The sequence below is a fragment of the Pholcus phalangioides genome, unplaced genomic scaffold, assembly GCF_987345545.1.
Source record: "Pholcus phalangioides strain wild (caught in Gottingen) unplaced genomic scaffold, Ppha-v1.0 ptg000002l_1, whole genome shotgun sequence".
NCBI classification, from domain to species: domain Eukaryota; kingdom Metazoa; phylum Arthropoda; class Arachnida; order Araneae; family Pholcidae; genus Pholcus; species Pholcus phalangioides.
Window position 1 is genome coordinate 16334658 of NW_028301595.1, and position 13995 is coordinate 16348652.

At 37.3% G+C, this 13995-nt stretch overlaps 1 protein-coding gene across 2 annotated transcripts in view; it reads right to left on the reverse strand.

Moving 5' to 3' along the window:
- Window positions 1–13995, reverse strand: part of LOC149089485 (long-chain-fatty-acid--CoA ligase 6-like) — a 55636-nt gene that overhangs the window by 32218 nt on the left and 9423 nt on the right. The gene's annotated exons all lie outside the window — the stretch shown is intronic.

Here is a 13995-nt window from a genome sequence, read left to right on the forward strand (position 1 = left end):
TTGCCCCCTCCCCCTTAAAAACAGGGCAGTGGACAAATCCACGTTGTCCATGCGGAAATCAGGCCCCGTGCCAAGACAAGAATGCGAATTCTTGAATGTAGCTTTGAATAGGATTTTTCAATTGAGTTGTGGATGAAGACCTCGCATGCAAGAAATCGGTCACCAAGCATCGAGCGCTCTTGCTGCCTCACACGAGCATAGCAGGTCTCGTAAGAAAAAAAGGTCGAAGATACTGTACCTGCTCCACAGGATGGGGGGGGGGGAGAAGGGAGAGGACTACGAGGTCATGAATGCATTCAGACTCCTCAGTCTCAAATTTTAGCGAAGAAATCGTCAACGGTCGTAAATTACCAGGCGGCGATAGATTGGAGCGAAAAATTTAAAAATTCGTTTCGAATCTTCAAATTCTACGAATTCATTCAATTCGACAATAAAAACCTGACTTAATGCTAAATAGTATTCATCACTCACGATCACCACGTGTGACGTTATCACAAGGCCATGGCATATACTTACTCCACATCTCTACCTGCCTGCCACCGGAATCGGCATCATCGGGACAGTCACCGATCCGATTCGCCAAGTCTGTTACCGGACGATAAACTCGCGGATCGGAATTTGCATGGCAGCAAACCGACATGATGGAGATATAAAACGATCGGAACAATTGTATAGTAGAGAGCCAACAAGCCAGTTCAGACTTTCATTCACAAGATAGATATGAAATGAGACTCTTCGTAAGAAAGGATGAATACCTCTAATTGGTAGGTCGATATTGTTTCATCTATTGGGCAAGGTTATTTCACCGTTAACGTAACAAAAGCTTCGAAATTTATCGTAGGAATTTTTCCTCCTAAGAGAAAAAAAAGTTTTTCCTCCTGAAAAAAGGTGCCCAAAAAAAAAACCCACACACTCATCATTTTAGGAGGCATGTCATTAAATAATGGCATTGGGATGAGACGAAAAAACAAAAGACAGATTAGCATCAGTCTACGAAAAATTAATTGACACATGACACGGCCGTGTATCGCTTCAATGACGACCGAGGGATTTATCACGAATTCCATTCTCTATTACTGAAGGCGAAGTATTTATTAATTTGAAAATAAATTGGAATATTAATTTGGAGTCTATCATTTCTTCAATAACACAGCATCTATGGCCTAAAATGTTTTTGGTGTTTCCTATGCACGAGCTCTGGCATGTGTCCAACGCGGAACTAAGACATCAGTACTTTGACAAGATGAAGAGAGCAAGAAAAAAAAAACAAACCCCAACACGCGTCGAAATTTGGACGTTACAACTGGACACGTGATAACCAATTCATTTTTGGACAGAAGTGTTTGACTGACAGCTCGAGGCAGCTGGTTTATTCTGCGGCACTATATACAATTCATCAACACTTCTGTTGACCAGGACTTGTCGAATTATAGGAAATCTATATTCGCCCCTAAAAATTTTTTACACGTGATTGATAAATTGAAGTCTAAATCATAAGATTTGATTTCATGAAAGTATCTAATGTCATGCAAATAGCTGACTGTCTATTCAAATAAAATAATGGAAAATGTTAAAATCATATCAGTAGAAGATAGCGAGTTTCCATGGCGAAAAATCATGTCTTGTCTCGCAGTCACAGAAAAACATTTTCTTACATAAAAAAACTGGTTTAAAGTAAGCACATGCTTGTTTCCCCAAGAAATCTGGCTAGCACTTAATTTTTCTTCGATTTGTCGAAGAAATCATGTGAATAACGACAGAAATATGCATGTCGTTATTCACATGATTGCCGCAACTTGAGTCATATCTTTGCATCACAAAACACGCCAAAATTTACTCGATTATTTTTCCAAAATACTATCAAGATACAGGGTACGGAAAAAAAACCAATTTTTTTTATTAAAATTAACTGGCTGCTTATTAATTACAACAAATCTTTTTAATCATTAAGAGAATGCATATTTTCATTCTTTTTTCACCTAATCTCTCAAATTTAATCCAGCATTAATGACTAAACTGCAAATGAACTACAAGCAAAAAATATAAACACCAAAAATTTGTTTATGTAACATAAAAGGTCACCGAGCCTGAATTAACTTCATGGATTAACATTTTTTCTCGTAGAGAAGTGTTTTTATTCATATGCCTCCCTGCCCCACTTTAAAATATACCTTGTGGCTACTCGGTATCACACACATGATGTAGGTATTCACTCCATGTACAACCAAAAGGTCCATTCAGCATAAACTGAATAAAAAAAAAAAAGTCCTATTGACAATATTGTTTCTTGCACAATTGGTGGATGTGTTTGACATGCACGATGTTGCTCAGTTAGTAGTTTACACATTTTTATTTCACAGATTTAATGAGTTTTGGTAAAAAAAAAAAAAAAAAAAAAATATTGAAAAGTCAAGTCAAAAGCCCAATGATATTTATGTTGGTACAACACCTAGCAATTAGGACATAATTCAAGGCTTTATACAAAAAATAATTCGTTTTCTAATCGAAACCCTAGTGCCACATTGTAATGCATTGAAAATACTTGGTAAATTTATAGCGCAGTTTAAGCTTCCTATATTTTTTCACAATTTTTTTCCCCTGCAAAATCTAGAGAAATCATAGCTTTCTTTCTTCATTATATTTAGTGATTGAGTTCAATTTATATTTTACCCCCCCCCCCCCCAAAGAACTTCTATACTTTAATATCATTAAAGTTATGTAAAGGGAAAACAAAATTAAATTATTTTTTTTTTAAATCATCGATTTCAATCGGCGTACCCTGTCAAGACGTAGGATATTATTTTAAACTACTCTGTAAGTGTGTATAGAGCACTGACAGGTTGACTTTGAAAAATCAACTCCAACCGACCTCCACGGTGCCTATCGAACCACCATCCCCTGAATGGGGAGGTTCGCTCTTTACGGAGTGCTGGTTTTGGGAACAAACTGGCCCAGGTGAGAAAAACTGTCAAGCCAGTCAAGGCCGGAATTAGAGGGGAAAGGGGGACAACTGCTCAGGGCGGCAAATTTTAGGAACAAACCCCACTATAAAATCATTGAATTTCACGGTGGTGGGGCATCGAAATGTTTGCTTCTCCCTCCTAGCTATGACCCTCAAGCCAGTAATGTCAATGTCTTCTGGATTTTTAGAATCGTGGTTGGAGAATCTGGGGTACGAACGAAAGTACAGTATACCACCGGATTGGTGAACTAAAGTTTTACGAGTCTTCTCAGACATTAAGCATTTGAGTTGTAGCGCCTCAGTCACGTAAGTCTAGACCTGGCTTGAGGTACAAGACATTGGAAATTCGCATTTTTGTTCAACATTATATATATATATTTTTTCCAAATATTAGTACAGCGTACCAATCCTCGAATTAGATTATTATCAAGGCGAGACAGTTAAGAGAAGAAAAATGTATTCGCTGAAATTGCTTACTGACAAATATTTGACTCACGAGCTCGTAACGGAGAGAGAAAAAAAAAATCTCATTTAGTTATGTACACACTCTATAAGTCGAAGCAGACAGCTGTCCGAGTAATGTATTTATCTTTTGAAAGAAATATTAAAACACTTTTTCTAGCAGTACCGAGCAAATTGATTTTTATCAGAGTAAAAATATTGTGGAAGATATAGAACGAATGGTGCAGTATACATGTGAATATACATGACAAACACATAGTCAAAAATGGAGATGGGATGAATATTTAGTTGCTATTCGATATACGGCCCATTGGCCGAATAATGCTCAAGTATTCGACCTATTACCTGTAAATCTAAGCGCAAACTAATTTTAAAAAATTATATCAAATTGGAATTCTTCCCATTTCACCATTTACATCAAGACATTTACAAGATAAATATTTATCGTGTAAATTATTTGGCAGATCATTTTAGTTCTAAATAAAAAAAGAACCCCCCCCCCCCAATGTTTTTTAAACAATTAGTTCAAAACAAATTACCTAACCTGGTACTTTGAAGTACTGTCAGGATATAAAGAATTAAAAATTTACCGATATTGTGTGGTACCCCCCCCCCCTTTCTGTGAAAGGTTATGTGAGGGTGAATTTCTAGGATAAGGAAAACATTAAACTGAAAATAGAATCCTACTGCAATAAAGGTGGGCACGAATTGCACAAGTTAATTAACTGAAAGATGTACCTAGACAAGATAGGTATTGAACTGAAAGGGGCAAAGAACATCTAAAGAGGAAAAATAAGACCAATTTTTTGATTAGATGTAAACTTGGTACAAGTTTTGAAGGGAAAAAAAAAAATCATTCCGTAAGAAATATTAAAATACAATATATCATTGTTAAATTTGATTGTCAGAACCATGGCAATAAAAATATTTAAATAACCGGTTTTTAATAATTTATTTAAATAGTTGCATAATTAAAATTCAATATCGATCTCATTTGAAATTACCAATAATTTTATTTTTAATGAAAAACAATTATATTTATAATTGTGATGAATTAAGAAAACTTATTCGGCCAAAATCACTATTCGTCCCATCCTTAGTCAAAAAACCCCCCCATTTTACCAATTGCTTTTCTAAACTTTTTCGGTATTTTAAAGTACATCGTTAAGTGTTGAATTCGGTAAAAAAAAAAAAAATGGCTATATACACACACACGGTTTTCTTATCGAGAAATTGATTCCTTGTACGTATCATTTGTTGGAGCTGCTGAAATTTCAAGTGTTCAGAGTTTAAAAAACCACACACACCAAATTGTAGGAATTGGAAATATATATTGTTATATAATCCTGCTTAGCAAAGATAAAATTAAGGCTATATCTTTTTATACATTAAAATAAAGGCTAACTGTATATATATATATATATATATATATATATATATTTTTTTTTTTTTCTTTTAGTTAGGCCAGCGGTTCTCAACCGGTGCTCCGCGAAACCCTTGGGGCTCCGCGGCAGCTCGAGGAAAATATAAAAAAAATTGTAAAATTAAAAAAAAATTATAAATATTTTTAAATAGTAAACATATCAGTAACTTTGATGAATAATTAAAAAATTGGTCTACGGGGCTCCGCCATAGAATTTTACTTAAAAAGGGCTCTGAGAGTCAAAAGAAGGTTGAGAACCGCTAAGTTAGGCTAATCATTTCAGCTAATAAAAAAATTCGCTATTTAAATAGAATGTTTTTTAATTGAAACATAACACTGCTAATTGCACCAAATTAGATTCGATTTCGTCAAAATAAAATGTTAATGTTTTTATGGTGGTTAACCGTAGAGAGTTGAGATATTTTTAGACTGGGGAAATGATTGATACACACGAATTTGAGATCAAAATTTGGGAGTAAGGCCGGACTCGAAAAATGTAACCAATAAGCGTATCCGTTACATTTTTCAAGTTTTAGAAAAGTTTTTATAAAACTTGAAAAATACAACCAATAAGCGCATCGGTTACTTCGAAGCGAATGTAACGAGAATAGGCTTATTGGTTGTTTACCACCGGTCTCGTATTTTCGAAAACAGTTGCCATTACTCGTGCTCAAACCCAAGATTACCCATTTTTCAATAAATATTTCTGAAGCATTTCTCCCATCGCTACAATAACATTGAGACATTGAACTTTTCAGTTTTTCTATGATAAGTTTTCTGGGAATATTTTAACCAAACGGGAAAGAAAAAAAAAAGAATCACGGGAAAAATCAGATCCTTCCAAATACATATGGCCACTGTGCGATCTCTTCAAAAAGTTATTCTAAATCACAAATATCCCCCATCTGGGCCACGTATCCATGGCTAAATTAAAATTTCGCGTCAAGGTGAAATCAAACGCGTCATCACATTCGGAAAAACGACGAAATGAAACCGACACGATTCAAACACGTAACGGGAGGGAAAATAAATACGACATCACGCCACTTCCTCCCTCGGAAGACACCTGAAAAAACGCTGGCGTCGCCAGTGGCGGAGAGATCACACCACCCAGTGACGTCATGTCCTGGCAAGAGGCCAAGGCCCAACCTCCACGCCAGGTGTAAACAAGGCGAGGGCTCTGGCCAAAAAGGAGTTACTATTCTGAGTTCCTTGCCGAGTAGAGCGAGGCCAAAGAATAGAGATAAAATAAAAATAAAAAAAATGGCAGAGATAACACGTATTATAAAAAAAAAAAATAAACATCCATAAAAATGTCTGGGAAACAATGTAAACTTGATAAGGTATGTTTGCCGGGAATGCAACATCAATATTCGGAAAAATTCACACCTACTCATGATATATTTGAACGTCGCACGATAACATTCACGACAAATGATAAAGTGCTTCGCGCGAAATAAAACATCTCGACGAGTCCAAGAAAAGCCGATAAAGAAAAAAAATCTGGTGAAGCTATTTCCAAGAACGAAGAAATCCATGCGATACCTGTGTTGGTGTAACAATTGGGAATTATGGGGACACTTGCGTTAAAGCATATTAAAAAGATAGATTCATGTTCATAAAAAAATTATTTGTGGCCGGAACTATGAAATTGACTGAGTGATACTAGGGATATGCAGTGATACCTCGGCTAATAAATGCCTGGGCTTAAGAACATTTTCGGCGATATGGATGCACGTGTTAACATAAAACAGCCGAGTCGTCAGCTGAATTTCAGCGGTAATAATCAGAATTACTGTTATTGGAGCCTGATTAACTCATGTCCACATTGGTATTTTTTTCCCAGATACACCTCTCTTCCTGAAGTTTGAATCGTTTCATGTAAAATGAAAGATTCAGCTAATAGAAAATGCTCTGAAGAAAAAGCCCATGTTTTCAGAGCAAGCATTCTTTCAGTGCTAGACTTAGCATCAAACTGAGCAGTCGGGGCATTCTAGGAGCTTATCTTTTCCATCTGCATGTTCACAGAAATGAGCTAACCAAATAAGTCGATGAGGAAACGAAACCTACGAACTGGCTTGTGTCAACACTAGCTTTAGTTTGCTAAAGCTGGTGTTGGTTGTGTAATTGTCGGTTGGTGCGTAAAGTGAAAGGATCATCAAATTTTCACTTATTCAGGTTTTTGAATTTGTTCAATTTAGCCTTTGGTCAGTGTCTCTTTTGCAGAGCTCCTTGGTGAAAAATTGAGCAGTTCTTGGAACGAATTAAAAGATATATAAAGAATTTAAACATTTCATAAAAACCTTGGGTAAAAACCACGTTTTGACTAACGAACGCAACTGCGGAACGAATTATCTTCGTCAGACGAGGTATCACTGAATTTAGAGAGAGTTTAAATCAATACAATGGAAAAAAACTCAAATTTTTGCAATTTTTAACAATGCTATAAAGAAAAATAAATTAACAATAAAAATTTGACAGAACAAAATGGTGGAAATACAGTAGTCTAGATATCCCCCAAGGTCACTCTTGGTACCAACTAATTTTGGATGTTGATCAAATTGGTCACTCAATGTTGGGTATATGTTTCGTCATTTAATTTAAATCAGGATACCGTCCATCCTTTCGAGATCCTGTACCGCAAGAAACGTTTTGCGCCACGGTTGAAATACAAACGATAACTGACAAGACCGCTTCGATGCCGAACTTGAAATTCTGTTAAATGAAACGCGAGCTCTATACAGCAGCGTTTCCTCAACCTATGGCATAGGTGGTCCGCAGGCAGACTTAGATTCCAACTAAATGAAAATTATTCATGTTGTAATTAATATTGATAATATCCATATGGGGGTTCGAATAAAAATTACACTTTCGTACTCAGATTCACCATAAATCAAAAGAAAATGCTAGAAATGGCAATTCTAATTACGGGAATATCACTAAAAACCCACCGCACCACCCAATTCAGGAGTTACGTAGCGTTAAATTGTCACGAGAATCTAACATGTATTCCTAAAGAGTACTCTTACCTCTATACCAAACAGGCTAATTTCCCTCAAGTTGCAAAACAATCAGCGCCAAAAAACACTCAAGATTCTGGAAGAAAACCAGAACATTCTTAGTGTCTCGGCTTTGTCTAATTTCCGGGACATACTACGTAGATAGTGACTGCACGGAACGTAACGGGGAAGAGTAGCTATTTATTGCCACCGCAACACTGGTCGGAAATAAACACTCCAGCTATCAACCCGTATAAATCTAAAAACAGCAGAATTCCATCCTAGACTATCACCATATGACCCCGGCATCCTTTTTTTTTTTACCAACACACGATAGACTTAAAATATCCGCACCACGAATCCATTCTCACTAATTATTATGAATATGGGACAAGGAACGTTCCGAACAATGCTCACACACAATGCTGAAACCGGCACATTTCCCAGTGCTTCCCACCAAAAAGAATCGCAAGCACTGTTTCCAGACAGTTGAAGTAGTACAATAGCGAAAATTCCACTCACCCGCTCTGGGCTCGTCCACAGAAGCTAATGGCTGAAATGAACGAGATCAAGGAAAGGAAAACAACAGTATTATTGATATAGAACCTTCCGGTCAACGCGTGCTGATAGACACGAGAGCACGCACTCGTGTGCGAACTGCCCTTTGAAATTAATATGAAGTAATCAATCGCTAGAAAAGTTTGCTAATCCTCCATACATGCAAAGGTCAGTGTAGAGAGAAAAAAGGCGCAAGCTACAATTCGATCCACACAGATAGCCTATTGCACAACATCCAAAGAAGAGAGTTTTGCCGTTACTAAAAATAGTCGAAAAAAAAAAAAACCAAAAATCACGCCTGACACTGAGCTATTTGTGAATGGAGTAACGGATTGATAAAAGGCCACGTGTCCATCATATAAAAAGGGACATTCTTTCAGCGAAAGGTCATCTTGAGTTGGAAGCCGTTCCGAAGTGCGGGGCCGACGACCGAAAGAGCGCCTGAAAAAAAAACCGAAATTAAAAGAGGATAATAGGAAGGAAAAAGAAAATTAAATCGGACAATGCAAAGTCCAAGTCGGAAGCCTGGCCGAGATCGACCGAAGAATATGGGGCAAATGTATAAGACTACGGACGTGTAACCGGCCCAAGAAAACGGTTTACATTGTTATTTGCGAATGGACCTGGGAATTCTGCTAGTATAGCGGATAGCCAAGTCCACTTGGCTTTGGACTCGTCGTCAGTCCTTTCATGAGGAACAAAAGATATGACAGGGCAACCTTTTCGAAGGTACGTACGAATACGTGAGATGTCCCATTTCATCTTCAGTTTATAAATACCAGCTATGTTTCACCCACTATCCCTCCCCCATATCTTGGAATCTCATGAGAAACTGCAGTGGTCTTTACCATCCAGGTTCGAACCCCCTTTGACGCATAGTGGTGGTCGGCCGAAGTTTCTTGAAGTTCAAACTTCAGTTTCTCATGAGAAGTTCAAACTTCAAGGAGCAGGTTTTGAATTTGAGAAAAAAAAAAGGTACGCAGAAAGCAGGCAGACTTTCAACATAATACTACACATACCATAAAATTCAAACATTTACCACCTTTACTTCAAAATATGGAAAGCAGGTGGCAGCACTAGCAAGAGCGCGTAACTAACAGAAATACGCCAGGCCCATGCATTCACACGTTCTGGCAAATTCGTTATAAATTCCTCAGAGGAATGTGCACGAGGCGCATGTTCGATTGAGTAGTGGTTTTTATTGTTACTGCGTTTAGGCATCGTGCTGCACCCTTTCCCAGGTTCGAACCCCGTTGGCAGCAGAGTGTTGGTCGGCAAAAGTCAGTTTTCCGCGGTTTCCAACTTCGAAGCATGAATGCGGGCCGGTCTTGCATTTAAAAAAAATGCTCTTTCCCCAGACAGATCTTCAATACGATACTTACGATTTATAAAATTGCTGCCTGGTTCAACAGTAATTTACTAACCATAAACAGCAACAAAGCAGAGTGCCTATTTATTTAGTCAAATCAGTAAGCAAATACCCTCAAAGTCTCCATCCCTCCAAATTAAAACCAGCATTGAGTATTTAGTTCCTGAGTAAAATTTCTCGGCGTAAATTTCATCATCTCAAGTGGGATGAAAACACCTATATCTGCTATAGAAGGTGTTGGATGAGCGCATATACCCTATTAGAGTGTGATGAGCCTGAGAATTGGAAAGATTACAGAAATTTCTTTTTTCTGCCCTTTCCCAATAATATTTTTTCACTTTTCTCCTACACAATTATTTCACCTCAATTCAATTATGTTACAATTAAATCTGATCGTAATAAAAAGAATCTGTTATAACTTTATTAATTATAATAGTGCGATCGGTACCATACTCGCCGTATTCCACTGTTCGCCAGAACTTGTTTTTTACAATACGTTACGGTCACGTATATACACACACACAAGTTTCTACCAATGCAAATTCATCCGACATTCCCCAGAGGAATTTTTATGGGGTACACGTACGATCAAATAGTAGTGGTCTTCATTGCTTCCACATTCTATAGTAGGCCTACTGTAGGCCGGAACCTTGAACGACATTACAGAACATCTCTACCCCTAGGTAGAAATCATGGTGTTGGAATGTTTTTCGTGTGGAGAGCGAGGTCCATCAAAAAAAAAAAAAAAAAAAAAAAAAACCATACTAACCCTGACACCAGCGTAAGTTAATTCTTGATTTGGATATCGGTCAAGACCTCGTCAGTACGTAATCGGGTACAGGGCAGGAACTAGAGGAAGGTGGGGGTAACTGCCCCGAGCGGCAGTGGTGGGGCAACGGAATAATGTTTACCCCTCCGCAAAAATCTTAGTTACGGCCCTGATCAGGTATATAGAGCATTAAAATATATAGTGGGTTAAGGCTTTCATTTCTTCATTGCGTCTTGCTAGAGTTGAACATTTATTATTGTTGTTCTCCACCAAAGCGACAATTACTCAGTTAAGAAACACTGAATACAGACACTATAGACGCACTCAGACTTCCGGCACAACTCGGGTGTAGATTGCCCATGGCGATAAACCGCAGTTGCGCTCGGTTTGAAAGATAGGTACATCGAGCACTCTCGGAGTTTTGCACAGAAACACCACCACAGAAATACCCAATTCGAAATTCCAAAACAATTTGACGAGAGGGATTTTTTTTTTAAACACACGACCATTTTTAATCAACTGAGGATAAAACGGCATCATTTTGACCAGAGGATGAATTGGGAAAAGGACAAAACGGTACCTAATCATGATGTACAGCCACGAGAATCCTTGAGAAGATTCTCGTGGCTACCTCTTTAATCAGAAGAGGAAAACTTGGGTCACATTCAAAGAACAAATATTCATGTTTCCTGATCACAAAACAGAAAATTGAAAGGCCAAAACATTTTCCACGACCAAGAACAAAATCTTCCGAGGAAAAAGATTCGCAGATCGATAACAGGTGGCGATGTTGTATTACATAACTCGTAGAAATTCGAAAAAACAAAGCTATTAGTAAAAATGTGTCAAAAGAATAGCGATGGGGATAAACAAGAATTCCTGTCGTCGAAACGATTCGACAAGTACATAATTATCACCATGCAATGGAGAAGAAAAAGCGCCATCAAAATCGGACAGTGATGACACATTTGCATGACCGCCGATAAACAGCCATCACACGTCATACATCTCATAACCACGCGCGTACTACAACCGATTCTTCGAACCAAACGATGCGATAAATGGCCACGGCATTTATATTTTTCTTCCTCTAAAAATGACAATAAATCATTTCTTGAGAAAATACGTCGAGGACCGACCAAGGGCGATGCAAGGATGGGGGAGCTAAAGCCAAGTAATTTTGCACTGTCCTCTCTCGTCACAAGAGTAAAAACAAGGAGGATTATATCATTAATTCGAGGGTTTTCTGACGTCGCACACAACTGGAAAGTATTAGGAAACACGTGTTAGCCTGGCAGAGCCAACTGCAGTCGAGATATTTTATTTCAACGGTGACAAAAGGACGATTTTTAGTTTTGTTTGTGGAAGGCGGAGGGGGGGGGGGAGAGGGAGAAGCAATTTGAAGGACGATTTCTCACAGTCGGGTGGATCATTTAAGTAAACGAGGAAAGATTGACAATAAAGTAGCGCTGCAGATAAAAACTGGCGTCGACGACAATGAATGCATTTCAACAAAATCGTTAGTTGGACGCTTTTATTATTGTTACTACTACTACTATTATTATTATTATTACGAAAGAGGCATAGCATTCAAAAACAGTGAACATGCCCATGTCAGCGCATTGATTCACAAATAATTACCTAAATATACAACCAATGCGATTTCAATACGTTTCAAAAAAAGAGTGCAGGAATCCTAACCAGAGAAAAAAAATTTACAAGAAAAATCGAGGCTAAATTTCCAATACTGCACACGAACTATTGACCGTACTCGATAGAAATGTGAAAAATGTTCAAAATGAAACATGCATAAAAAAGGAATTGTGCTCCTGTATTGGTTTCCCAATTGCAATCAATTACACATAACCTGCCCCGCTTTTACTGAATAAATTTCTGAAATAAACAGAAATTGACTACAACAAAAAAATTTCGGAAGAAAAATACTTTTTGCATGAAAAAGTTTTCTAATCACCGGTGGGAGGGGCATAGCGGGGCTCGTGTCACCCCCCCCTCCCCCGTACGTGTCCGATCCCAATGCGCGTTAGGAGGTAGGGGGAAGCGCTCACGAGAGAAAATTTGCTGACAAGGGGAGGGGATAAGAATTTTGCTGATTTGGGGGAGTGGGTGGATGAAAAATGGCGAAAAATCTGGTTTACGTAGCACTTTAACGGCCCCCAATGCAAAAACAAACTTTTGCAAAATGTTTCCCAACAAATGTATAAAAAAAATTATATCTTTTCTTATTATAAAATAAATATTCATTATAACGAATTATTCTCAATTGTAATATGCAGATATTTTATTTTTACTGTAAGCGTAATAATTAATGTATAACTCAGTATAATGCTGACGAAACTTTCAAGTACCGGGTTAATTACTTTGTAATGTACTAATTTTAAAGAAAAATTGATTTTAGGCTTTAATTAGAACTAAAAATGACCTAACAAAAAAAAAAATTAACACGATTTCATTTTATAATGTGGTAGTGAAAGGGTTTAATTAAGTCAATGACTTAAGATATACTGTACATATGACGACATATCTTCCTATCACTTTTTAGGGGTAGCGTTTTCTACGATAAATTCTTAGAATTTAAGCTCAGCACATTGATTAAAAAAAAAAAAAGCCTTGCATTATCTATTGATAAAAACAGAATTCGTTGCACGATTGGCGAGATCATTGTTCTGCTTACACCAATTTAGCACAGGAACATGGGCGCAAAGACTTCCTTCCGACTTTATAGGAAGCTGCGGATTCCTATTGATTGCTCTTTTATACACACCCTCTCTTTTCAGAGTATTCACAGCAAGCAGCTCTTCAACATAATTAGACTCCTCAAATCTTTCTGATAAGTTTAACGTTTTTTAAAACCTTTTTGAACGTATCTACAGAGGGTACTTTAAAGTACCGGGTTTGAAAAACTGTCTGCAATCAGAACTAAAATGACCTACGGAATAATTTACGTAATTATTTATTATTCTATGTATTTTTATTGGTCGTTTTCTTCGTATTCCACTTTTCATACTGTGGTTAAGGAACTTCTGCAGGATTCATTTCAAAAATTTTCCCGATAACATAACTTCAATTTATCCAGATCTTACTCCACAGAAACCTAACAAAATTACTAAGTCAAAATTTAAATATCTACAAAACGTTAATAGGCTCAAAAGCAAAGCAAATGATTACGAAACAAGATACGGTCATGCCTCGACTACTGAATCGCTCGACTAGAAAAAAAAACCAACGAAAGGGTAGGTCGAAAGAAATTAAAACGTTATCAAGTGATAATCCTTTAATAACTTATCTTACGCCAGGGCCAAGCGGCACCATAGACAAGCATATCTGAAATCATGAAACAAATCACAACGAATCTAGAGCAAAAAAACTACAATAACTACCTTTACACTGGAAGGTTTTCCTCGTTATTACAATATGTGGCTTTTTTACCCTGGA